The sequence below is a fragment of the Phaethon aethereus genome, assembly GCF_964289735.1.
Source record: "Phaethon aethereus genome assembly, chromosome: 16".
Taxonomy (NCBI): domain Eukaryota; kingdom Metazoa; phylum Chordata; class Aves; order Phaethontiformes; family Phaethontidae; genus Phaethon; species Phaethon aethereus.
In genome coordinates, this window is record NC_138592.1 from 191,507 (window position 1) to 204,876 (window position 13,370).

A 13,370-nucleotide genomic window follows, 5' to 3' on the forward strand; every position below is an offset into this window, starting at 1 on the left:
CTACAGTATGGATCTGTAGATGCTGCACAAGAAGCAGGCAATATCCCTTTCACAGAGAGCAAACTTGGAAGATGAGCCGTGGTTCAGTGGAAGTAAAAGAGTGTGGTGAGACTGGGAAATGCTATGGAAGGCTTACTAGGAAATTCTGAAGGCTGTATATTGAGAGTGTAGACCATGAAATGTAGAATGAGCGCAGACATGTCTGGACTGCAGGCTGAGTGGTTCAGGGATGATTTTAGTGTTGTTTAGGCTTTAGCCTCAAAAGAGGAGGTAGATAGACCTTCCCATACTTTCTTTATGGTTCTGCTAAGTAGGAACTCCCATCTTGGTGGGACCAGATATATTATTTAATACATAGTATTTTATATATAGTATTTTATATATTAAATCCGTAGACTTGTCGCAGTGAGAAGGAGCTTTTGTGCCCAGTGACCTCCATGTTCTGTGTGCGTACTAAGGAGATAGATAATTAAATGCTGGTATTTGGGACCAGTTGAACATAGCCAAATGATGTTGGTTGAACGAAGGACAGGGATGGATGAGTACTTCTGGCCCCACAAGCAAAGGGGAGAGAGACCAGTATCACAGAAGATCTAGCTTGAGCAATAAGCTTATCAGAAAGTATGTGGGTATTTGAGGGGGGGATTTTTTGTTTTTAAATAAACTGTTCTTCTGATTCCCTTTTGTCTGCACACTATGCACCTATGCTTCATCAAGCAGAGGTCATTTGTCTTCTGAACTCCTTTCCTTTAGACCCACACTGACCTTGCTACTGCATACCCAATTATTTTTGAGGCCTGGCACACAAAATACTTAGCCATGAACAGGATCCTTGATCTCTAAGACTAGCAGGATCTTCCTGTAACCTGTCATATTTGTGCCAGCCAAGAGAGCATACTGACTTGTCTGCCTTCATGCGTGAACAAAGAAGACTTTTAGTATTGTGGCTTTTTGTAGAAATCTTATCTCTTTGCCCCATTGGATTGGATCAGTTAGTGCTGCAGCCTTGTCCAGGAAAGGGGAATGGTGCAGGATTTAAGATGTCTTTCCCCTTTCTGTAAGCCACAAGTGGTATTGAGCAGGTGGCTGGTTTTTTACAAGGTAGAATTTTCACCTCTTTGAAAGTTTTGTTTGAGGCGAGTTTTTGGAGTGGAAATAACTTGAGACTGCTTCCCAAAGGGATGACAGTGCAGTCTTTCTCCTGAGAGGAGCTGGGTCTTAAAGCAAAATTCTCATCTTCTGTTTGAGAACCCGAACCTTTTTGACTAGACTGTCCCTCTGTTGATCTTGCTTCGTAGTTTTCAGATATGAAGTCTTTCTCGATGACTTTAATCAAGAGCATGTCCTGCAAAAACTGGTTCCAGATAAGAAAACTTCTGTTATAATGATACGTTTTAATGATGTTCTAATAGACACTGGTAACTTGCTTCGGAGCAGACAGCAGGTGGTGTAACTACCTCATGTAAAGCTACTGAACCAGTAGTTACAGGCCAGGCTGGCACACCAAAGGATCTTCTGCATCAAGTAGGATGCCTGGAGCTGAGAATGGATTTGTATATCCCTAGCTGGATTTTCCAATAGCTGAGACTTGTGATGCTTCCAGCAAGATTCGCTCTGTTTACCCTACTGATAGGTGTAAGCCCAAAGCACTAAATACTCTTGATGTGGGGCAGTGATGCTTTCTGCGTGTGACCTGTGTTTAGCAATACCACAGCTGCTCTTTGCATTTCACTTTCCACTCTCCTAGAACTGAACCTTGGGCACCCTTCTGCTGTGTAACTCTCAGACTGGGATTTCAGGTCCCTGTAAATCCAAGGTAAAGACAACTATTCACAGGCTAGGATTTGCACCACATACGGTGCCTGAAGATGAAATTTGATTGTGCCAATGCAAGCGCTTGTGAACTGTAGAGCCGTGTAGTCAGCTGCTTCCAATCTCATTTCCCCTTTAAGACAGAGGGGATGCCCTAGAACCTAGTGTCCACACTTAGCATTTCTGATCTAGACACAACTTTTTGGCAACAAATATGATGCTGTCATTCACGCCAGTGAGGCATGCTCAGAACAGCTTTTGGGACAAGCAGTTAGTTCTCCGCCCGTCCCTGGAAAGTTACCGATTGCTTCCAGTGAGGCTAGGTAGATGTCTTTCCTTGTTCAGTAAAATTTTGTTCTTTTCAGAGATAAAGATAAGAGAAACCTGAAAATAAGAATATAAAAGTGTCTCCTGCTTCATGATTGTACCACAGCATACGGTACAGGTAATCAGTCCAGTTTGCTTGTGAGACTGACTGGGCATCATCCATCTGTCTTGGAAAGAATCCCATTCTAGTTCCTTCTAGTATCCAGATAGGAATGGCAGAGAATCTCTGTCCTATTCCTGCCCATGAATTTAAAAAGCCCTTATGCAGAACTTGGTGATAATTAATACTTAATTTCTTGAGATTCAGTGGAGGAATAAGTTTTCCCCCAGCCTCATAAATGCAGGTAGGGATCTTGTGATGCAGGGAGGTTCATGGTAGGGCATATTCTGCAGGTGCTTCTGGGACCAGCACTCAGCAAGGAGGCCCTAATTCAGCTCATGCTGAAGTAGTTCTGCTGCTTTTCTGGGTCTGCAGTGCTAGGTTTTTCTCTCAGGGGCAGGCTGGGACTTGCTGAGGGTCGTCCTGCAACAATTCCTGCCTGGGACTCTAATCCACAAGGTCCTCTGTTTCTGGGAAAGCATTGCTGTTTTGCAGTCTTTATTTGACTTTCCCCTGGGCAGTTCTCTCTGCAGGAACCTCGCTGGGATAGAGTTGACTATGCTACGACTGCTTGTGTGCAGAACAGGCAGGATCCATATTTTTGCCACTCCTCTCTACCTTCATCCTACCAACACTTGACTTTCTATGGCCCAGCTGGTTTTAGAAGTAGTGCAGGAAGGAAGTTGCTTCTTAGCTCCCAGTAAGGACCCAGTAGCTCTTGTGGGGACCTCTTTAAAATGTCTTGTCTGGCAGGACTGCTGGCAGCAGCAGTGCTGTCACCAATCTGAAGGCTTTACCTGGGATTCTGCTTTTATCCCTAAAATTCAATCAGAAGGTCAGGACTAGAGCAGACCCAGTGTCAAACAAATCAAATGTTAACTAGACTGTGTGTAAATGTGGTTCTTTCTGACCAAGCACCTACTGTGTCCTGGACCCAAGAAATTATATGGCTGAACAGCTAGCTGTGTCCCCAATATCCCTTTTACTCCTGCTGCAATATGTGTAAAACAAAGATGTTACACCACCCCAAGAGGTACTGATAGTCATGTTTAATACTTCTCAGTGTGGTAGATGCTTCTGCATCGGCTTATGGAGCAGAGGTAACAGGACTTGGGAATACCCGGAGAGAGAATGCTCCAAGGCTTTCCGAAAACTGCAGTGATGCTTCCCGTCCTCTCAGCTCCACCTTTTACTTGGGTAGAACTTAAGAGCTTGCAGGGGCAGGGACTTTGGGTAATTGCCTTTGCACTTAGAGTCACGATTCTAAATTATGATGTGCTTTAAAGTAATTAAAATGTAAAAACATCTTGTTTGAACTTCTTTATTCCTGAGGATTGTTTTCTGCATTCTTTTCATAAAAAAGAAAGGAGAGAGAACATACACCGGCAGTCTGATCTCCCTATTCTATATGACTTAAGGAAAAAAAATAGCACCGACATCTCTGTAAGATGTTTTAGCTTTTGTGCGTTATGTTTGCCAATTAATGGTGTTGGGTATCAGTAATGTAGGTGATGAGTTCAATAGCAGATGTTCAGGAAGAAGAATGTAGAAAGGATAGATAGTAGTCTGCATCAAACATCTCATGATAAATTTCTCAGGCTGTAAGGGATAGCATATGAGGAACTAGCAGTGAAGAGCTGTTCCTGTGAAACTGAACACGATATAGAACTTAGAATCTTATCCCAGTGGTGTTTAGACTCTAAATAACTTTCTGGTTGGAAAATCTAGGGACAGATGTCCTGACAGGGAACCTGAAGAAGTTACACTTTTCCTGCATACCTGCGGGAGATTAACTTCGTGTGTAGATGTCTTTTCTACTGCTTTGAAAGCCCTTTTTTGCCTGTTTTATGCTAGAACTACTCCTACCATTCAGATGAAATGGCACATTGATTTAATAACATAATTTGGGATAGCATGTTCCCTGCTGGCCAGAGCTTCAGAACATTAGAATCACAAGGTCTGGATTCAGTCAGGCTTGCTTGAATAAGGTGGGAAGGGGCAGCTGTTTCACAGCATCTTCAGGACTCATTTTAGGCATGGAAAAATTTGCATGATAACTCATCAGAGAGAGAAGGCATAACCCCCTGCAGAGACAGAATCGGAAAATGCAGTTTTTTCTTGAGCTCTGATAGCTTCAGGAGTCTTCTAGTGCTAGGGCTCTTCAAGTCACCCTGCATATGATTTAGCCACTGAATCTGTTCCTTTAGCTTCTACTTGAACAGCTAGATAAAGAATTGTATGACAAGCAGAGGTCCATCTGTGTACTAGCCTTGAGTCATGTCTCTGTGAGGTGAAGGCTCACGGGCTGGCCCCAGTATGCTACAAAGAGGTGAGAAGACACTCTTCACCCTTCAGCACCTCATTCCACAAGTGACCAAAGCACAAACGCTAACAAAACTGTGCCCAGCAGGAATGCTAAACATATGTGCCCAGCTATGCATTAAAGAGGTGGTCCTGCCCTTTGGTTGAAGAGAGGATCTTCTTGGAGTCCTATCAGGAACCAGGCAACTTGACCAATTTAGAGGGTTTATGGAGGCCTCTCTGCCACAGCTGGGGGATACTTTAGCATCTGTGCATCAGCGTGTTTGTCTGAGCAACAGCCCTGGATCTAAACTGCTTTCTCTAGCCTGGACCATTCTTGCTGAGATCTGTGTGCATCTACCTTCATGATGCTGTCATGCACTCCCTGCCATGTGTGCAGTGATAACTGTAGATCTGTAATTTCAGAATGGCAACATACCTCCTTCATTGGAGTTTCAGAGCTCCAGCATAGAAGTTTGCATTTAAAAACTGTGTAGTGTTGGGTATAAATGTCATTGCTGCAGGTTCCTGGCTGTGGTTACCAAACAATACGCAGTGAGCAGCTCTGCTTAGGTCTGCTGCATCTTCCTGCCATTAACTGACCAAACAGAGGGGTCTTTTGGCTTTTGCACTCAAAACTGTTGTTGAGTGCTTGGTGTTGCCTGGGAAATGTAGAAGGAAAATTAAAGGATTCTGTTGTTTGTGCGTTTATCTTGCTTTTGTAACAGCTTCTGGTGAGAGCCTAAACTTTGCAAGAGAGGGAGCACAGTGTGTATGTTCCCCCCTCCCCACACCCCCTGTGCCAGCATTGCTGTTCTTGGTCCAAGATCTACTTGCTGTGCTTTTGTTGACCTGTATGCACCGTGTTTCTCTGCTCTGTGTCACTCCTTCAGCACTGGCAGGAGCACCATGATGGAAGATGGACAAATCCTGCAATTTTCATTACAAAATCCACTGCCATCTCAGTGACCTGAGATGAGTTCTCCATCACAAATTTCAAGGCTCTGATTAAAGGAGATGCAGAGATGAGGCATAGAGACAACAAAATGGGGAAGCCATGTTGGTACTTTGGGGAAATCGTCAAAGATTGACTTTAAAGCAGTCAGGCGCAGCCATCCTGTTGGGCAGAGCTGCCTTTCTCAGCTCTCTTCCCCTATCCATTTGCACGTCTGAGCCTTCCAGAAGCACTTCCGTTCCCCTTCGGAACTTCAGAAAAGCAGCAAGTTTAGGATAGAGTGTCTGTGATGAATGCATTCCTATCGCTTTTTCACCTTCCTTGCTCCTTCTTCCACTCTGCTTTTACTTTCACTGACTGCTGTGTCTGCAAGGCTCCTCTGTACTCCACAGCTTCACCAGGCCTCAGCTATGTTGGCTCTGAGTCTCACCTTGATGAGGACTTTCAGTGGAGACTCGTATGGTGCAGGGTAGAGCACTCTGTTCTTGGCTGCTTTAGAACTTGCTCTCAGCAAGAAATATTTTAGCACAAAGTGGAAGCACTGGCTGTATGGAGAACCACAGAAGAGCCCATGTGAATCCACCATGAAGCTGATAGGGATGCTCTTCCATTTGAAGTGCCCGATGCTCTCCCAGGTGCCCCCTTCCTGGGACTCCCTGAGAGCCTGAGAAGTCTTGGTAGTCCAGCTCTGCGCTGGAGCTTTCGGAGCAAATCTTGATTGCTTGCAATTAGGTGTACCTGATTTTGCAGGCTCAGATAGTACAAGCAGCGAGTTTAGTGTAGGAGATCGGTAAGCAGAGTAAAAAGGCTTTGTCAGGGGTGTGTGGAGGAACTGGCCAGAAGGAAGGGGTAAAAGCTTTGTGATTCTTTGGGAAAATGGCAGTGTTCCTCTCTAGGCAACTCCACTGGGGCATGATGTGGGGCTCCTTTCTGTCCATATATTCCCTGGCTCCCCTCCCCAGAAGCCTCGGGAATTGAGGGGATGGGTCCCACGTGAGAGGTCCCTACCTACCTCCTAGGGTCAATTCCTGGAACAGGTCTATAAAGGAAGTTGATGGTCCTCATCCTCACTTCTACTGAAATTGTGGTCCTGCTCTCAAGCTGAGTAACCCTGCACTTGGATGTGGTCTCGCTTAGGAGCTGGAGTAGGGTGCTGGGTGTCTTCTAGGGAATATGGCAGAGTTGTGGGCACGCTCAGGAGTGGTGGGGTGGGGCTGTATGCTGGTGCAGGGTAGTGCAGCAGAGTGTTAAAAGAAGCAGGACTTGATGCAACGTTGCACTTGAATGGGGCACTAACATTTAATGAAAGGGAGAAACAACTCCTACCCAACCTGTTCCATATGAGGAAAAAACCCTACTGTGGACTGAAAATGCCAGAAGCAGAAAAACAGGCAAGGATGAAGGACTTAGAGGAGGAGACAGGAGTGCCGCAGCAATGGCACGAATAAAATGAGAAGGCACAATCTTGTAGTGATAGCAGTGAAGTGCAGACACTCTAGACATGAAGAGATAGGTTTGGAGTCTACTGAGGAGACGGGATGGAAGTAAGGAGGGGATGGTAGTGGAGAGTGGGAGCTGGGAGTACCAGTAGGAGGCTGTTTGCCTCTGGAAGTAACCCTGGATGGCTGTGCAGCTCTTTGGACTTGTACAGTACGAGGTAGTCAAGGCCTCTTGTTGTTGCTGAAGCTGTTTCAGACTTGGATCAATGCAGTGGGCTTGGTATTGGAAACAGTGGGTAAACGTAACCCTGCGTGCAGGCACAGGGCTTGCGTGCAGGCACAGGGCTGTGAGGTCTCCTGCCTTTAAGGGGTCCCTTTGTGCCACAAGTGTGGTCTCTGCAGTCTTCTGAGAGGAAGACTGGTCCTGTAGTTGGTTTTTTTCATTGGTCCTGTAGACTGTTGTCTGATGAGCCCTGAGTCAGGGCGTGCATTAGGGGATGGGAGAAGCAGTTTTCTGTACAGTCAATCACTGCGTGGCACAGTTTGGTTCTGCGCCGCTTCCTCAAAGGAAGAGTGTGAAGGCTGAACGTGCTGGAACCACTCTTGAGCACTGCAGCGTTGGGGAGACCTGCACGTGCATGCAGGAAGGAGCACAGACACACGAGCCCCTTTGCAGGGGAGAGCACACACGCGTGTGTTCATACTGTGCAGGCCTTCCCCCGTCTGTGTGGGCCCACGCACTGACACCGCCATACACAGGAAATAGAGGGCTGTGATTGAATATTGGTGGTGTTTGAACTAATTAACTAGCAGAAGTAAAGCTGAGTCAATCTCAGAGGTGCTGCGCTTTCTTCCACAAGCTCTGTTCTTGCCTGCAAGACCAGGTGTTTTATGTGTGCTGATTTTGCCCACCTACCCATTCCTGTGCGAGACCACTATTTGAGGAGCAGATGCTTGGCTTCCTGCTGAAATTTCAATACAGTAAACATCCTGAGGGCAAGCAGAAAGTGTCCCTGCAAACCCCTCTGCATTCTTCCGGTCTGCTGCCCCGCAAACAAGGTATCATCAGCAAGCTTACTGTGGGAAAGCCAGCCTGGCTCCGAAACGCACAGGAGTAGCGAGGCAGAGCAGCAGCACAGGGCCTGGTGGCCAGCAGCAGGACTGCCTCAAGCTGTGCTTCATTTCTTGTTCCGGCTGAGTATCTCTGTAGCTTTTATTATGCGGTTTGTGGTTGGTGCCTAGTGAGGTGGGGAAAGGAGAGCTCAGGGTGCAGACAGCTGGAAGGCTGGTTACGACCCAGCCTGGGGCTGTAAAGGCCTCACATTCATCTGCGTTCTTTGCAGTGGCAAATAATTACCCCTAACTCTATAGCCCTGCTTCTGCACTGAGGCTCTTTTTTTACATGGTTGGGGTATGCAGGTTTTGATGTTCACAGCCTTGGGTCTCTGCAGTTGAAGGAAGTTGAAAGAACCTTTGCTCCTCATCTGCAACCTGTACTTGATAATGGCTCACTTTCCTGCAGTCGTAACCTGAGAGGTTCTGTGTCCTGCAGTTGCTTGGGGAGCCATATTTTGCAGGGTGCACTGTTTGCCTTGCTTTGCATTACAAAAGGTGATGCAGCCAAAACTGAGCTGTGTCTGGGTCTCAGGAGAGCTGTGGTGTTTGTGATGGTATTTCCTGCTGAGGGACCAGCTGCGCTGAGTGTAGTTAAGCCTCCTGTGAGGAGTGTGTTCTTTCAACAGGACAGGTAGCTGCGCCACTCACCTCCCTTCTTCCCAAATGGTCGTCTTGTTGCCAGGAGCCAGGATGTCTGAATGCCTGTGTAGTCCTTTGTTGCCAGCCTGGCCTCACAGGAGAGTAGCCGGTACCTGCCCTTTCTCTGGACCTTGCCAGGAGCAGAGGCTGCTGCCAGCTTCTGGCTGCTTGCCCAGTGAAAAGTAGCAGAATTGACCATGTGATTGTTAATGAAAATCACAAGCAGAAAGATGCAGCCAAGCCCTGTAATTGTGCTAATTGGATCCATCATCATGAATGTGCAAAGAGCCACTCTCCTGGTCTCAGCCTGGTAATCCTTCTAACCTCATGTTTCAGCACCTCCTCCACCGCCTTGCACAAGGCAGACCCATCTGCTGTGTGGACATAATTCACTGTATAAAGGGAGCTGGAAGGTGTTATGTCCGTTGCCCTGTGGAGCTGCTGCTTTGTTTCTAGATGTTGAAGGTCTTCAATGGAACACCCCGGTTACAATGAGGTGAAGGGAGTGCCAGGTGTTGGAGACCGCTGCACAGCACATTGCTTGCAGCCTTGAATTCTCCCTCTGTGTCAGAGGACGAGATGGATCAGCCTTGGCCAAGCAGGAGCTTCCTGGACTCTGAAAGTATGGGCGTGGGGAAGCAAGTGTTCAGCTGTCCTGAATGGAAAGGTCTGGGCGGGCAGCAAAGTGTGTTGGAAGGGCACTATGTAGCTGATGCAGGCAGTTGACATTTTGCCTTATCCTGCCCTGTGAGTTTGGAGCTAAGAGACTCTTTCTCCTCCTATATTGAGTTGGAGATCACGGGATAATTGAGGTCAGAAGGGACCTCAGCAGTTTTCTACACAGGCAGTGTCAACTACAAGGTCAGACCAGGTTGCTGAGGGCTTCATCAAGGCAGGTCTTGAAAACCTCCAATGTGGGAGACTGTGTCGCCCCTCTGGACCCCTGCTTCAATGCTTGACTGTCCTCATGAGGAAGAGCTTTTTCCTTATCTAGTCTGAACATGTCTTTATAGTTATGCCCATTGTCTCTCATCCTCCCACTGAGCACCACTGATAAGAACCTCGGTCTGTCTGCTCAAATAACTTCCTTATAGGTACTGACAGATTGCTATGAGATCCCCCTGAAACTATATCTTCTCCAAGCTGAACAGACCTCCCTCCCTTTGTCTTTCCTTACAGAACAAGTGCTTCAAGCCCTGAGTACCTTGGTCGTCCTTTACTGAACTACCACTAATTTGTCCATGTCTTTCCTGTACTGAGGCTGGAAACTTCATGGGAACTAAGTACTGGAATAAAAGGATAGTCACTTCCCTTGATCTACTGACTGTATTACTCTAATACAGTGTAGGATGCTGCTAGCTGCCTTTACTGCCAGTGCACACAATGTTGGATGTGCTGTCTACCAAGATGCCCAGGTTCTTTTCAGATGAAGAGTGGGAGAGCCAAGGATGATGGTGGAGGCACTTGGGCAGAGCCCTAGGGTGCCCCAGTACATGTTTCAGTCTACTGCCTTGGCACAGACACTGCGGGGGTGTTTCCTCCAGAGAGAGGAACTGCAATCTGCTCGTTAATCTTCAGTGATACCATCCAAGCCCCAGGTGCTGGAGTTTGGTATCCACAGAGAGTCTCAGCTTTGAAGTAGGTCAGGAACAAAGATCCTGGGCTCTAGAAAGCAGATTGTGGGGAAAAACAGGGACTGGAGATCCCAGTGATCTTGATGGCTCTAAGCCCCCTAGGGAGGAAAGAAAATGGGCATGGTTTTAGAAACTTTGTGCAGTTTTGGAGGATTTGACTGGCAATTTTTGGAAAGTTAGGGCTGGCGACATTGGAGCCAGGACTGAAACAGGAGGGCTTGGCTCCAAGACCATACAGTGCGCTGCTCTGTCTGTGCTAGCAGGGATGATGGTTGGTTGTGCAGACTGTGAGACAGGTGCAGGCTGGTCTTGCTAGTAAGCTCTGCAGGCAGGGATTACTCCCAAGTTTTGGGTTATGTACAGCAAGCCCTGAACCTCTTCTTGGCCTCTGCATATCCTGTGGGGATAGATACTGCTCCTGCCCAGCACACTCTCTGCTGGAGTTGTTTCCTATGGGACGATGAATGCTGCAAACCCAGCATAGCTTCTGCTCTGGGATGCAGGTCTTTTGGATTCCTTCTGACACTGCTAAAGTTCTCCCCACATGCCCTGTCTCTCTCTGGGCACTTGTCCTTAACCTGTCAGTATGTCCCTCAGTGGTCACAGCATCTGACCCCACATCTGCAGGCTGGGGTTGGATTCCCCTTGTAGCTTTGAACTCCTGTATATCTGTTCTCTTTGATTCATTCAGCAGCCTCACTCTTCAGTCATACTTGGGTCAGAGGCTGCAGCTGCACTCCCCAGCCAGTGGTGCAGCCAGCGGAGGCAATTGTGCACTGGCAGTCTGATGGACTTTGGTGTGGACAGGGACAATGCAATGAGAAAAGAGCACATGTGGGGAGAGAGTTTGGGGGAATAGTCTTCATGTCTCTCCTTGCACCAGTCTCACAGGGAAGGGAGGCATTGCTACAGCCAGGGGTGACCCTGGCCAAGCCAGCAGCCATCCCATGTAGTAGTGCTGCCTGTTGTGGGTTTGGGCAGAGGCAGGCCCAAACTGGGAAGCACTGATGTTCCTGATGTCTGTCCGCAGGTGCCAGGTGAGACCAGTGGCTGCTTGTAAACCTGGGATGCCTGGGGTTGTTCCTGCTGCAGTCCAGTCACATGGGGACATCATGGAGAAAAGTTCCCTGTTTCTTGCAGGCATCAAGGAAGCCTTCTTACTCAGTACTGTCTGTAGCTTGTGCCCACAGTTTCATATATTTTTAAGGCCTGAAGTGACTATTCATTTATCTGGGGCCCCTGCATAATTCCAAGTAAGAAATACCGTTATTCTATTTTTCCTGTAATGGACCCCGTGTCTCTCAGCTGGTGTATTTTCCATGATAGGGTGGAGGATGCAAGGTGGCCGAGCAGGTGGCACTTCTCATTGGCATGGTGCCTTGTTTCCTGTTTACACTCTGTTTGACTACAGGCTGCAGCCTTCTTTATTAACAAAGAGCTCTTTCACACCCAAGTAATTTTTTCTCTGTGAAGTGCTTATAATCAAATCACCTCTCAGGCTCCCTTTTTGGTGAGATAACAGACTGAAGTCTTTCATTCTGCCTCTGGCAAGTCTTTTCTCCAGTCTCCAAATCACATTTGTAATGATTCTACACATCCTCCATTTTTTTCAAAATTCTTTTAGAGATGTGGGCACCATATCTGACTCACAGCACCATGCGGGGGGAACCTTGCCTGGTTCCCACTGCTCCTGCTCCCACTCATTGTTCCCCATCCACATCTCTGAGCTTGCTATCAGCACATCCCCTACTGAGGGTGTGCAGGAGGCAAAGGGTGCTCTGTGTAGAGCAAAAAGGACTCTGATGTGGTCCCAGGAAAGACTAATTTCCCCTCTACTTGATGATGTGGCGCTACGTGTGGATGTGGCGCTTCAGGACGTGGTTTAGGGGACATGGTGGTGCTGGATTATTGGTTGGACTTGATGATCTTAAAGGTCCTTTCCAACCTAGTGATTCTGTGATTCTGTGATTGACCAGGTAGGTCAGCCCTCTTGTCATCACCCACTGAGGTTCTCCCAAGGCACTGTCCCTCCAGGTCATCAGTTACTGGAGGATAAAAGACCAAGGAGCAGCAGGTTTTTGCTGGGAATTGCACCTACATTTGTCTTCTTCCCATCATCACAACACTACCCCTGGATCAGCCACCTTCCTCACTGCCACATCACACCCAGAAAGGCAAGCAAAGGGGGTGCTTTGAGCAGAGAAGAGGGGAGGGAAAGGCAGCTGTCCAAGAAGGGTGGAGAAACTGGGCGCAGAAAACAAGGAATATGGATAGTTAGAGATAACAAGCGCAGAATGGTTGAGGTTGGAAGGGACCTCTGGAGGTCATCTTGTCCAACCCCGTGCTCAAGCAGGGCCACCTAGAGCTGGCTGCCCAGGAGCATGTCAAGACAGCTTTTGAGTATCTCCAAGGATGGAGACTCCGCAGCCTCTCTGGGCAACCTGTGCCAGTGCTCAGTCACCCTCACAGTGAAAAAGTGTTTCCTGGTGTTCTGAGGGAACCTCGTGCATTTCAGTTTGTGCCCATCTCCTCTGGTCCTGTCACTGGGCACCACTGAAAAGAGCCTGGCTGCTTCCTCTCTTCACTCTCCCTTCACCTATTTATATACATTGGCAAGTTTCCCCAAGCCTTCTCTTCTCCAGGCCGAACAGTCCCAGCTCTGTCAGCCTTTCCTCATGTGTGAGATGCTCCAGTCCCTTCATAATCTTTGAGGCCCTTTGCCAGACTGTCTCCAGTATGTCCATGTATCTTGTATTGATGAGCCCAGCACTGGGCACAGTACTCCAGGTATGGCCTCACCAGTGCTGAGTAAAGGGGAAGGGTCACCCTCCTTGACCTGCTGACAATACTTTGCCTAATGCCCCCCACGATGTCATTACCCTTCTTTGTGCCAGGGGCAAATTGCTAGCTCACATGAAGATGCAGGAGATAACGCAGCTAGAGGGCATGAATGCAAGAACTTGCCCTGTCTAGTAGTGCAAGAGGGTTTAGCTGGGGCACAGAGCTGCCCTACCATCTCATCTTGTGCTTTGCAGCCTAGCAGAGCT